Below are 14,837 nucleotides of genomic sequence, written 5' to 3' on the forward strand. Positions count from 1 at the left end.
CTAGTCGAAAAACACAGCCAAGACAAGTTACTTTGTACAGACCAAAGGTCACCTTTATGTTATTTGATACAGTAACGATGAGTGCACGTGAGCCTATCGTGTAACTTCTGTATTGTTAGCCAGGCACGGGTGAAAGGTCAATATAATAAAAATAATAAATATATATGAATGTATAATATTATGAGATTTAAGCTATTTTGTCTAAACATTTACGTTTTCATGTTATAATCTGTGTTCATTCTAGAATGAAAGATGCAAAATTTATGTTTATTTCCTCATTTTTTATGGTGGTTGTAAGATCGGTCAAATTTAGCAAACCCGTACTGAGATTAACTACTGAAAATAACAGATAAAATATAAAGTTTTTTCTTAAGAAACATTTGATAACTATCTCGACATTATAAAGATTTCGCATGTGAAATTTCAAAATTTTCTGATGCATAAAAGTATTTTTAATGTTAAGATGAAAATTACTTTGCATGTTAGATAGGCAAGACGTGAAAAAGAAAAAAAACGCACGAGAGAAATATTGCTTTAAAAACCTTAAGACTTAATAAAAAAATATATATATTTTGCACATGAAAGCATTGTTATGTTTACTGATAAACTGCAAATTTTGTTAACATTCGCTAACTAATTTATAAGTTATAGCATGAAAACTATAACATGCACAAAATGGTTAGGAGGTCGGTCCCACGGACCGACCCCGGGTTGAAAGAATTAAAATTATCCACCAACAGATACATTCGTGAACTAATATGACAAATTCAATGTCAAAAAAATTATAAATTAAAATATTTCAGGATTTTAAATTTAAAAATTTCTAAAATTAATAATGAAAATGTAATTTTCATTTCAGTGGTAAGATTAATAACTAACCAACCGCTGTTTCACTACAGAAAACCTAATATTATCTTTCATATAATTCCAAAATTTTGAAGACTTAACCACATGATCTTACCTACTTGGTATTTGTAAATATAGGAAAAAAACCCGCCTTCATATGGACTTTCGGCTGGACCCATGATAGAAGCCTGCCAGTGACAGCACATTCGGTCCATAGGGGTTGCTTCAATCCCTTCAGGAGGATCAGCTTGGAGAGATTTCAGTTCATTTCTTAAACGTTTAGCTCGCCAAGAGTCATCTCCAGGTCCCAGTTGAATCTGTAGTTGATAAATGTAAATAATAAATCAAACAATTAGATAATATGTACATGTGTAGAAGTTTTAAAACACTTACAGATAAGATCTGTTACATGTAAAGTTTTTAACACTTAAAGTATTAAGCATAAATGTTTTAAGGCTACCTCAAGTAAATAGTGATCAAAATGGAACAAAAATCTACTTCACATATTTGGAAACTGAATGCACAAATGAAAAGAACAATGTCATACATTTATTTTTTTAATTTTAAGTAATCAGGTAAACAAAGAGACAGTAAAAAGTCCCCTTCTTTATTTGCTAAATGATACAATATTGCAGTGGATCACAAAACCATCATTTCTAACCACTAATTTAAACCTCTGGACAAAGACCACTCCACCTGTACAGTCTCTATCAATGTCAAAGAAAATTTCCTTTTAAGTCCATGAAAGAAACTGCTTCCAAAACTACTCTGTAATGATTAATTAAGCACGACAAGACAGTTTTGAATAAGGTAACACCTAATTACTAATCAAAACTTCTTTCAAATGAATTCAGATCTTACTGCTGAAAAATTTATTCCATGATCCTACAAACTCATATTATGTGTATTACAAACAAGTTATTTATTATTCCTAGCAAAAGCTTTTGTAAGCCTCAACTGTTGCTTTATTTTTCAATACATAACAGTTGAGAAATATCTTTATTGCAATACTCAGAAAACAAGATTTCTGATAACCCGAGTGGTTTCAGAGAGCAGATCTTCCTTCTTCATGAGTGACGAAGGAAGATCTACCTTCCAAAAGGTTACCTCAAGGTTTCTTGTTTTGCAACTTCTTAGTTCAATTCAATACTATTAGTTTGTTATTATCTAAGTCACTGGATTGATTCTCTTTTATTTCTTGTAAAAAAATGTCACTTGCATATTATTTATCCTTTTCATGATAAAAGTCTAGAAACTGATCACAAAGTTCTAACTAACATCTAAAACAAGAAACAATTTATACAACTGTAAAGTTTATTAGATGTTCTATATAAACACACTGAAAGTTATTTAAAATAATCAAGGAGAAGAATCATAGTCCTGTTACTGCCTGGTCAGCTTGTTCTTATAAACAGATCAGTGTCAAGATTAAAATTTAAAGGATATTTTTTTTTTGCAATGGCTAATTTAAACTTATAAAAATACTCAATACAAAATCTAGTTAATACATTGACAGTCGACTATGAGTATACTTATAGTGCCTGGTGTAGCAGATTCTGCAACTACAAGTATACTAAAAGAAAAGATTATGCTGTTGTATAGTAACAGAAAATGCTGGTATCCAGATAATGCAACAAACAATCTGCTGGCAGTTTGGGGAATATAAATCTATGTTATAATCATGATCAAGTTTGTATTGTATCATTATTTGCACTATTGAAATTCACTAAAGTGCACAAACACGATATCTCCACAAAGCTCGCTTCTACACAACTAAGACTAGAGAAGAGATGGTTACAATGCAAAAATATATGAATATAACTGAAATAGGCTTATTCTACATGATCCATGGCATTGTTTGATCAGGATCAGAATCAATAAACATTATTCCATTCACATCCTCCCTTCTTCAACTTTTTCTGGACTACATCCTGTCACACAGCTTGTCCCAAGCTGGCATCATAATCAAGGCCAGTTTCAGAGTATCTGTAAAGTTTTAGCACCAGACCTCAAGATTCACATATTTCATAGAAATTGATTCCATATATTGCTATCAAAACAAGAGCCTGCCATGCCAAAGTACCATGGACTTTTTGATGCATAAATCCTTTCTTGGATAATAAATGTGGGTCATTTTACTATTGAAATGATCCAGGAGAGGTCATACCTTATACAAATGATCATCATTAGGTTGGGAATTGTCTGTGAAATGCCAAAAACTAAAGAGCACTTGGAAGTGATTGCAACTCATAACACCACTAAAAAATGTTTTGTACAGAATATCAGCACTCCAGTAGTGCTCCAAGGTAGTTACGTTGTTTGGACCCATGTGAATCAATAAGGCAAGAAACTTTTTAATTTCTGTTGCATCTGTGTCCTTCCAGTATTTTAGATGTGATTCTCTTTGCAGTAGTCGCTGTTTGTTGATTTTGACTATCACATATCGATTTGTTTTTGTGACCACGATATCTAGTAATTGCAAAATCAGGAATAAGTCAAAATAATCAACAGATGAAGCATCCTGTAACTGAATTCTACGTTTTTATTGAAAGCGAAATTGGGTGGATCTTGTGCAACATTCGACCACTTATGCAATAGGACACCAGGATTCATACCTCCAACTGCCTTCTATCCTGAACAGGAGCTGCTCCTCTATCACGAACTGCTATAGCAGAACCACGTCCACCACCTCTTGTCTTACCTCCACGACCATGTGGTGCTCTGGTGCGGATCCCACAGACTCTAGGTCTTGCATGTGCTGCTAGTACTGCATTGTCATCATTTAAAAAATAAGAGTCCGGTTATCACTGCTATCATCAGTCTGCATTTCAATCTGAGCATCATTGTCATCTGAGGGGTTTGCTTATAGATAGGTAAAATTTGAATATAAAGTATATGCACATGCATACTTGGCTTGGCAAATAGGTGTGGTACATACTATAAGAGTCAGCAGTCAACGAGTTAAGGCTTTTTTTTAATTCAATGTATTTTTTATCATAGAAGCTAATTCATAAATCATCCAATATACACAGAATTCACACAGAAACTTAAGAGATTATAAACTGATTATAATATCTTCATGTAAAAAAATTGCAATTTCAGAAAATGCAAAAATTATGTCATTTTCTAATTTCATAGAAGAAAAAAAACAAGTATATCTGCATTTTACTTTAAAATGCATAAACTTTCATTGTAATTATTATTTTTAAGTCATTACCTAATCCTCTGAGATGAAGAAAATGCTTAAACAAACTACATGTTCATTTAAAAGCACATATTTCTTATACATAATTTAATGCATTTTAACTTACCTGTTCTGCAATCTGGTGTAAACAAATGATACATGGTGTACTTTCTACTCTGAAAGGAAATGTAAAAAAAAAAATATTGGCCAAAAATATTATATATTCTACCTCTGAAGTTATTTCATAAATTTTACATTCCACCTTACAATAACAAAGAATAAATCACTATTTCAAATAATTTTGTTTAAAAACTATTACAAAAATCTATGATATAGGTAAATGGCTTAAAACTTCTATATGAATACTAAAGTAAGTATCTCATCTAAAATTTTATCATGTACCAAGCAGGTGTTGAAATAATATTAAATTTCTTCTAATGCAAATTCTTATATTTTTTAAATAACTTACAGAATTACAGACTTAAAATAAGTTGAATAAAGTGAAATTTTGGTGATATTCAGCTTACAGTTTTGTATACAACATTCTCCATTGAGGATTTCTAAACACAGCAATGAATAATGGCCAACGCTTTCTGAGAGCAAGATACCAATGATCATCAGTGGTCTCTGTTTCTAATATCTGATTCCATCGTTTACAAACTTGACCACAACTCCACAAAGACAGGTCATCCAGGTAAGAAAACACCAATGCTAATACTAGAAAATTGTTTAAATGAGTAAGCCATTTTTATTTCCAGAGGTTTACCATAATATAAAAAAAAAGAAGACATAATTTTTAATCAAATACAAACTTAAAGAAAGAAGTAACTTCCTATATGGAAATTTTGTAACAAAACATGGATGACTATTGTTAGTAATCATCACATAAAAATTCTTATTTGCACTCAAAGAATACTGTGATCATATAAAAAAGAGAGAATTCTAAACATCACATGTTAGATCTGACCCTAATTTAAGGATCAGCCATATTTCAAGACTGCTGTACATGCTGTACTATTTTTTACAAGGTTATTATTAGGGGGTACCAAGGCCAAATATCTTGTGACCAATTACTCAAAGACCTCTACTATAACCATATTCAGTCACTCTTTAGTAAGTTTATGGCTGCCTTTTTAATGTTTAATTTTCCAATGGGTGCAGCATTGTACATTATATGTAGGAGAATTCATTGCATTTGCAGCAAAACAAACTTTTAAATATTATAACTCTACGATGATTAGTTTTTAACTAATTATTTTTAAAAAGACCAACTAACTTTTTTGATATAATGTAAAACAAAACAGCCAACCAAGAAAACTTGAAATTTAAAGGTATGTTATCTGAAAAAATAGTAATGTAATTTTTTTTAATTGGAAAGGATTCAGAAAGAAACATATACACATACATAAATACATAAAACACACATACCCAAAAGGGGCCAAAGACCACCTGCAGGGGTCACCTGCTCTAACCACTCACACCACTGTACAGTAGTATGTTGTCTGTCAGTCAGTCAGTAGATGCTAAACTGACATCACATAAAGGATGCTTAACACTGCAACTGTTGTGACATCAGTAAAACATGCACATACCATGAATCACAAGAAGAATTATGCACTTTGTAGGATACAACACAGCATAACATATGAGCTTCAAAAGCAAGAAATAAAAATATTTGTTACTCTTAATTTTGGTTTTATTTAGTTTTGAAACAGATCGATTTCAGGAACCCTGCAGAAGTACATCTAGTTTCTTACAGTATTTATTTCTCAAAGGACTTTTAGGGTTCACAAGTAGCCTGATCATGCTGAAACTTCTACATACCTTCTGCAGGGAGGTTCTCAGCAAGGCCCTCAGGAACAGTAGCCAGCTGCTTTGGACAGGTTAATGCTGATATACAGTCTGCAAGTCGATCAACTTTAGGAGCAGATAATGAAATTTTTGGTTTTTCTCCTGGCCTGTACGGTAATGTCTCATAGAAGTCAGCTGGTTCTTCATTACCAGAATCTTCAGAATCACTTTTCTGACAAAAAAAAACAATAATGAGACACAATCTTTACTAGCTATTTAAAAAATTAATTTCTTGTTTCAATGAAAGCCTTTTACTGAGAACTTTAAACATATTATTTTGGAGTGACAATGAAAAAAGCAAACACAGAATAGTGACCACACAGTCAGGTAAAACATAACACTCATTACAAACTACTTAACTTAAATGCATTAAAATTTTAGCAATTCTTATTCTTATAAAATACCATTTAAAACTACTATAAAAACAAAAGCTGGCAATGTCAATGTTCACGAAAGTGAAGTGAGAATTCTCAATATAAGTACAAATAGAGGTACTGTACTACTACTACTATGATGATGCTATGAAAATTATATTAGTATACTTTTTAACATTCTTTGATTTATAGACCTAATTTTAAATATTCAAATAAAGTTACCAAATGACCTACTAAAGAAGGCTTAACACTTATAACATGATTTTTGTAGTCAAAACAGATTTTATTATTTTGATATTACATGCAACTCAACTTAACAAAGAAAATTTCAACTTTATTCTCACACTTCATTAACAAAATCTTAAAATGAACAATCTTTTTATATGTAAAATCTGACAACAAAGAATCAGTGACAATTTACTTACTTCTTGAAATAACTGAATTCCATCCAGCTGATTGATATTTTCTGGGCATAAGAAAGCATGACACGTAGCACATAATGGTTGTCCAAAACAAGGGCCATAAAAACCACAGCATGCATGACAGGAGGTAAACTAAAAAAAGAAATAAAAATACACATAATGTATGCTATATTGAAATACAGTGTAGATAAATCTAGTAGTGCATTTTCAGGTCAATAAGTATGTAAAACTTATTACGAGAAACAAAACGTTCAGACATCACTAAAAAGGAGATCTGATGTTTCTTTGTCATTCTTCCAAAAAATAAACCAGCCAGATGAAAGTGAAATCCCTTCCACTATTTTCCAAACAAACTCCTATTTGAAATGTATGGCAATGTAAATTTGACCATTCTCAAAATTTTACAGAAATATACAAAATGCTTTAATAAGCAGAAAATTGAAAACTTTGTGTCTCAATTATAGTAATTAAAGATACTACCAGTGCTAGCATTTATACAATAATAATCAATACCACATCATCATCAATACAATATTGATGCTTTCTTAAAAAAAAGGATGAAGAAAAATTCACTTAATGCATTAAACACATGTTAACCTGTTTGCTCTTTTCCCAGTGAGTGAAAAGAAAAAGCATAATAATATGCACAACAGTTGGGAAACAAGCAGCTAACATTAGAGCAATCAGGACACAGCAGATGCTGACAACCAGGAGCCAGTATAACATCGTTAAAGAACATTTTAGAGATGTTAGCTTAGTAGGTGTAGGCTGAAATATTCAGTGTTAATAAATATTTTATTCTAGACCTTATTCTAGATACAATATTTTCCTCAGTTGTGAAAAATTTAACCAAAATGAATATAGAATACAGTTACGTGATTCAATAAGATCGATATACTGATCTCTATTTAAAATCAAAATATCACCACAAAGTGTGTACATGCTTGTCTATCACTACTAATTTGATGATAGCCAAAACCTTAAACCATCTTAAAAAAAAGTAAAGTAAAATATTCAAGTACTCATTGTTGATGTTTAAAATTTCATAATTATTTAAGGAAGGTATTTCAAACAAGGATAATTTTTTTTTTTCAAACTGTCTTTGTTAACCTGAAGATGACCAAACAAAGTCGAAATGTTGTTCTTGTACTTTATTTTAATTAAAGTTTTTTAATACTCATACCAGCCATCCCTGCTTTACATTTTTACTTCAAGTGGGTTTCTCGTCATCACTAAGTCTCTGTAAGATAGCCCTTTCATCTCTAGAATCATCCTATTATCCTTACCCTGAACCCTTTCCGATAAGTCAATATACTTTCTTAAGTTGGGAGACAAAAACTGCACATAGTATTCCAAGTAAGGTCTAACTGGTGATTTATATAGAGACAAATACTTTTTTTTTACTTTTAATAAATGTCTATAAGTACATCATACAATTCTGTTAGCTCTAGTTCTTGGAACAAAGCACTGTTTTGATGGCCTAAGAAACTTTTCTACAACTATGCTACAGTCATGCTATAGATTTGTTTCCTTTCTATATTAAAGGTGTGATCCAATTTAAGATAACCCAAATACATTACCTTGCACTTAACATAATTAAAGGATATTTGCTAGATATTCCAAATTACCAATTGATTCAAGTCATTCTATAATACCTTAACATCCTCAATAAAGTAAAAATATCCAAAAGTTTAACTTTACTAATTTACTAATTATGTCCCTATCAATATCATTAATGTAAGTAAAAAAGAGCAAAGCTCCAAGCATTAAATCCTGAAGGTCTACACTAGTAATAAGGGTCTAGTTTGACTGGACTCCATTAATAACAACCTTTTGCTTCCTCCCATCCAAACACCCTACATTCTAGCTAGTTAGTGTTTCCCCAACCTTGACCAATTTGATTTTATTAGCTAATCTTTTGTGGATACCTCATAATAAGTAACATTTTTAAAAAAATATACCATATAAATAAGGCAAGACTTCCCTTTGATCAATCTATGTTGGCTTTCATTCATAATATTGTATTTCATTAAATGATTTTGTAAAACTTTTTTTTTTTTTTATTCAGACTGTAAAATTTTTCTGACTACAGAAGTTAGAATAACTGGTAACTTTTATCACCACCTTTAAAAATAATAGTACCATAAGCAACTCTCTCTCTCACCTACCCACTTTCTACTGAGAAACCAAAAATAATATCTGGCATTTGGTCACTGTTTTAACACCAACAAATTCATTTAGCTGTATTTGTTCAAAAAACAAGAATCATCTTTCAGTATATTAAGTTTCTTTTATACAAGCTTCATATGGATGAAAATTATGGATGGATGTTACCAGCTGAAGGTCGTATACAAGCTGATTGGTTGTTGTGTACTTAATGTCTGTTTGTAAATATATTGTCGTAATGGTTTCTATTGTTGGACTAGTTTTTTTAAACTATTTGTTAGAAAATAAAATCTAGTTTACTTAATGACAACAGAAGCGGTTTTTATCTTGAACTTCGGGTTCCACAAGTTTATTTGTTTGTTTTTAAATTTCGCACAAAGCTACGCAAGGGCTATCTGCACTGTCCGTCCCTAGTGATAGACTAAAGGGAAAGCAGCTAGTCAACACCACCCACCGCCAACTCTTGGCCAACTCTTTTCATCCATAATTTTTATGCTGCAAAAAGTATTAAACTGTAATGAAGTTTTATCTTTTTTTTTCCATACAAACATGATGATAAAAAATAAGTTCAGTCTTAAATGCAAGTTATAACTGGCTCAGTAACTTTTTCTAGTGTAAAAGTATCTTTCACCAAATTATACCATCTGTTTGCACATTAACTTCTTAAAGAATATAAAAATCTAATTTCTCATTTATGGCATATTGCTATTTGTTCATAATATGTTCATAATCAAAATAATTATAACACAATGGATATTATAAAAGCTCTTTATCTTAGCAAGTTCATGGTGGACAGTCCCTACGGTTACTTAGTTAAATATGCATGTAACATCAGTTGTCATAGTTCTAATGAAACTTCCTACAAAAAGAAGTGACTATCTAATAATGGTGCAGGTAGATGTTTATAGTTTTTTTAAATATCAAACTAATTGTATATATTTTCCACTGACAGCAGAAAGCAAGCTCTGTTCATTTATTTATTTCAACTAAACCCTCCTTATGAAACTACTTTTCAGATAGATTGCCAAAGAATGATTTGCTCAAAAACAACATGTTTGCACATGTGTTTCCTACAATAATCTTTTGTGGAATATCAGAAACAGTTGAAAATATCATTATCAGTAAGGGTACCCAACTGATGAAACAATGCATTCCAATCATTATAAAATATTTTGAAGAGAATAATTGACTAGCTATACATCTGTGTCATTAACTTGATTAATCAATTTCCTATGAGCATAAATTACATTGGTTAATGTCATGTAAACTAATCAATTATGTAAATTAATGTCATGAAAATAATCAACTAATCAAAATTGATATTCCCAATTACTACTTTTTTTGATTATTCCAACTATCCAAGTAATTAAAATATTGCCGCTAAACTTGTTCGCTTCATATTTGTTATGGTAAAGCTACTATAGATATCTGTCATTGTCACTAATTTCTCATATAAATTTAATTAATTAGTTGAAAATAGTTAATGAATAAGTTCAAAAATTCATCAGTTATAAAATTCCACTAATTGTCCAGCTCAAATTATCGATGCTTATTATTGGGTATATTTCTAGTTCTAGTCTATGTAGGCAGCTTGGGTTGATCAAAAGTTAATACTAATACATTTTACAAACACTGTAAACATAACTTACAGTATAAATAAATGAAGACAGTAAGTTACATATACTGCAACAGTGTATGCAAGTAGATACAAGATGGTATGAAACTAGTGACCATATAAATAGTTATAACAATTTAATTAACCAATCATTTGTATTAAGTGAATCAATTTGTTTGGATTTCATTCTCACATTTTTTTACTTGGCATGCAAAATATCTTCATAAAGTAGCTCTAAGATATCATAACTGTTAAAATTGGGTGCTACTATAGCGTGAGGTCTACCGCCATATGTCGCCTATAGCGTGAGGTCTACCTCTGCATTATCCATCCCTCATGGATATCACACATTTCCATACATTTATTTTAGCGATAAACACTTAATTTGATACATTTTTATACATATTTGATAAACCTGGGTAGGCGACATATGGCGGTAGAACTCACGCTATAGTAGCACCTAAAATTGTCTATGTGGTGATACTGATGCACAGGCCTAGAATAATTTCCAAGTTAAATTTTAATACTTTGAGGTAAAATAACAATGGAAAAGTCCTTGTACAAACATATCAATGTAATATAAATATTTTTTAAATCTGTTAGTACTTTTGAAATATAGAAGGGATGTGTCAGTTCATTAGTTAGTCTTACCATTAAATGATTATTTACGTATCTCACAGTTTAGTAAACCATTTGAAATTTACCATTCAACAACTCCATAGACTTTCAAAATCACAATATCTGACATGTAAAATAACAATTTTAAGTACTGTAATCAGGAATAATTTATAAAATTTTAACATGTTCTTGTAAGATTGCCCTTTCATGTCCAGAATCATCCTATTATCCCTACTCTCAACCCTTTCCAATAAGTCAATATACTTTCTTATGTTATGATACAAAAACTGTACACAATATTTCATTTGAGGTCTAACTGTTGATTTATATAGAGACAAATACTTTTTGACTTTTAATGAATGTCTATAAGTACATAATTAAATTGTGTTATGTCCCTATCAATATCATTAATGTAAATAAAAAAAGAGCAAAGCTCCAAGCATTAAATCCTGAAGTTCTACACTAATAACAATGGTCTAGTTTGACTGGACTCCATTAATAACAACCTTTTGTTTTTCTCCCATCCAAACACCCTACATTCTAACTAACTAGTGTTTTCCCAACCTTACTGCCACTTTAGCGTAGATTATTTATTTCCTCTACTACAATTATTAGAAGTATTACAGTTCATTACCTTCAAAAATCCCTATAATAAATAATACACATAATTTGCCATCACCATAGAAGTATAGCAAAAACCTTCATTCCCAGTCTTACAGTTACATTGATTATCTATGTTGATAACGAGCATAAAGACCAAAGCCCAAAAACTTTGTGATTAAAACACTTGCTTGACATTAGTGTACACAAGAAAAAGAAAATTCATCACTTCCCTTTTTTCCCAATGTGATACAACATAATCCTTACCCTAATTATGATGTTTTGAAACATAAATAACACAGCTGCTGTCAAGAATTCTGCTGATATAAATGTCTCAACCACTATATCTGTCATATCCCAACAGGCCTGAAGAGCCCCAATTTTGGACAAAGGGCCTCATAAGCACTAAATTATACTAAATATAGCAGTTATAGTGTGGTTGCAGTATTATTACACATTCTTCTTTACTTTTACTTGGAAATTCTTATTAATAATTACTTGTACACCTTTTAATTATATACTTCAACTTATGAAAGTAGAATCTAAACCTTTTTTAAGTTTTTTTTTCTTAATACAATTTAAAATAGATAAATATCATAAGGTTTTTCCTGTTGAAATTATGTTGTTGTCAAACTAAAAGTACCTGGTTTTGTAATTTGAAGTAGACCATACAACTAAATGGGTTATGTCATACTGGTGGAAAAATAAAAATAATGAGTTTCTTTTCTCCATGACCATGTGTGTGAAATACTCATTTTAAATTCAAGATATTCAAGTACTGATCTTCCTGACCAATGCAGGTGATTGATGTAAATACTGGGTATGATCTATAACTTTTATTTATGCAGTGGTTTAGCATAAATCTATTTTCCAACACTTTAACATAAGAGGCAGATGACAACTAGTCTGTTGGAAGTTGAAGGTTGTTCCTGGAAACCCACCCTCAACTGTAACTTATGTATAAAAATTTAAAAATCACCCATTATTTTACAAATTATTGGAAAATTGTTGGTCTCCACTATTGCAAATGACAAGTCCATAACTGTGAAAAATAGAAGCCTATCTTATCTTTTCTACATAACTTGTGTCTTTTCGTCCTCCCCAGTCATACTTGGACTACCGATTTCAGTTTTAAAAATTCACATATTCGGTCGTTGAAATGGTAAATTTCAAACTTTCATTACATGGTGGGGTCAGTACATCATTGTCTAACACTAACACAAAGTTTGACTCCAGTCCGAGTACTCGAGTTACCGGTGAGGTAAAATAAATAAAACTTCCTTAAGACATTAAGTTTAAATTAAAATCTAAACTCGTACCAAATATGTTCACCTTAATAGGAAATTTCTTATACATTTTTTTTGCATACTCGTCACACACAGGTTCTCCAAGCTTTAAATCTCCAATTTGCAATAATGAGCTCCACTTCACACTGACAGCCGCCATACTTCTGTGAGTTGTATATGTGTACTTGTGTAATAGTTCGTGATATAGATGGCACATTTTCGGTATTTGTCGTAAATTACGTAATAAGGTAAAGGTAGGCTTTTCGCTTTAAATATTATATCAATATGAAAAATACTGAAGGTCCTGTGTCTTTAGTTTAGAGCACTATTGATAACTCAGTGTGTATGCGAAGGTCTGTAGGAGTGAAAGAAGGTATATTTTGACATTTTGATAAGTTTAGTTAGGGTGCATGACTCGTAATCAGTGCAATCCATTGTCGTTTTAGCTGTGGGGGCGTTATAATATACGGCCAATTCATCGATTTGTTGATAAAGTATAGCCAAAACGTTGTCAATGGGTGATGTTGACTAGCTGTTTTCCTGCAGCCTTAATTAATTAAAGTTAAGTCCCTCCCATGCTTAGTTGGCACAAACGGATGAAAATGGGGACACATTACTCCATCGCAGATTAACCCCAAGCTAACATCTAGCACTCTTCATACAGCAGGCTAGACTATAACAAGTTGTAAAGTATTGTTACGACAGCGGAAGTCACGTTACTCTAGTAACACCTCATGATATTCTCGAAGGTTCGTGAATGCTCGAGTGTTTGCTAGATGTGCGGTATTCTTGTATATAAGTGCGCCAGACAATGAATCGGCCGTTTTGTCCGATATTTTAAAATTACATACCTCGTCTGCATTAATTTCCTATTTTCTCAAGTTAAGTCCATATTCCTAGACCACGAGCGGGGTGAAGGAGGATTGTTTAATCTTCGAGCACCCCAGATTAATAATTATTTCTTCGGAAATGATTATTTTTAAATCTAAATAACTGCCAGGAAAAACGAACGAATCGTGATAGAATTGCAGACAGACAAAGACGACAATTGAGTCAAGCGCGGTTGTGACCGTAAGTAAAGAGCGTGAATCGTTTTGAATTATACCGTGAGTTTAAGTTAAAGTGACTGTGGAAATTAAGTGTATTGCAAAGTTGAAATGAGAAAGAATAAACTAGTTTTATTTAAGAAAGGACTTGTATCGCAGAAGTTTTTTCGGAAAGAATTTCTACGGAAAATTAACAAACGACCAGAGAGGTAACAAATTGGTGTCAGAGAGTGGGACTGAAAAAAAAAGAGAGAAGAAAAAGAAGATGGAAACGAGAAGTGGCAAATCAAACTACAGCTTAGCAGATTTGATGGCAGCAATACAAGAACAGCAAAAGAACGGAGAAGAACGAGAAAAGAAACAAGTAGAAAGAGAAAATAAACAAGAAGAGAGATTACAGCAGCTGTTGGAAGAAAAAGAAAGAAACAAGAAGAGAGATTACAGCAGCTGTTAGAGGAAAAAGAAAGAAACAAGAAGAGAGATTACAGCAGCTGTTGAAGGAAAAAGAAAGAAACAAGAAGAGAGATTACAACAGTGGCAAGATAACTTGCAACAGTGGCAGTTCGAACAGCAAAATAAACAAGAGAGATTACAGCAGTGGTTGGAGGAGAAAGAAAATGAACAAGAAGAGAGACTACAGCCAGGCTGGAGGAGAAAGAAAATGAACAAGAAGAGAGACTACAGCAGTGGCTGGAGGAGAAAGAAAATAAACAAGAAGAAAGTATCCAACAGTTGAGAGAAAGCCATAGTACACAAATGGAGAACATTAGTAAATTTCAAAGCAAATTAAATGCATTAATAGATGATTTGTTGTCTTTTACACTTAACC

General features: G+C 31.7%; 1 pseudogene; it reads right to left on the minus strand.

Annotated features, from left to right (window-relative positions):
- The window catches only part of LOC106475068, a 25,921-nt pseudogene extending 12,797 nt beyond the window's left edge, over positions 1 to 13,124 (minus strand).
- Between the last annotated feature and the right edge of the window lie 1,713 nt (positions 13,125 to 14,837).

This window comes from Limulus polyphemus, unplaced genomic scaffold (genome assembly GCF_000517525.1).
Source record: "Limulus polyphemus unplaced genomic scaffold, Limulus_polyphemus-2.1.2 Scaffold144, whole genome shotgun sequence".
NCBI lineage: Eukaryota > Metazoa > Arthropoda > Merostomata > Xiphosura > Limulidae > Limulus > Limulus polyphemus.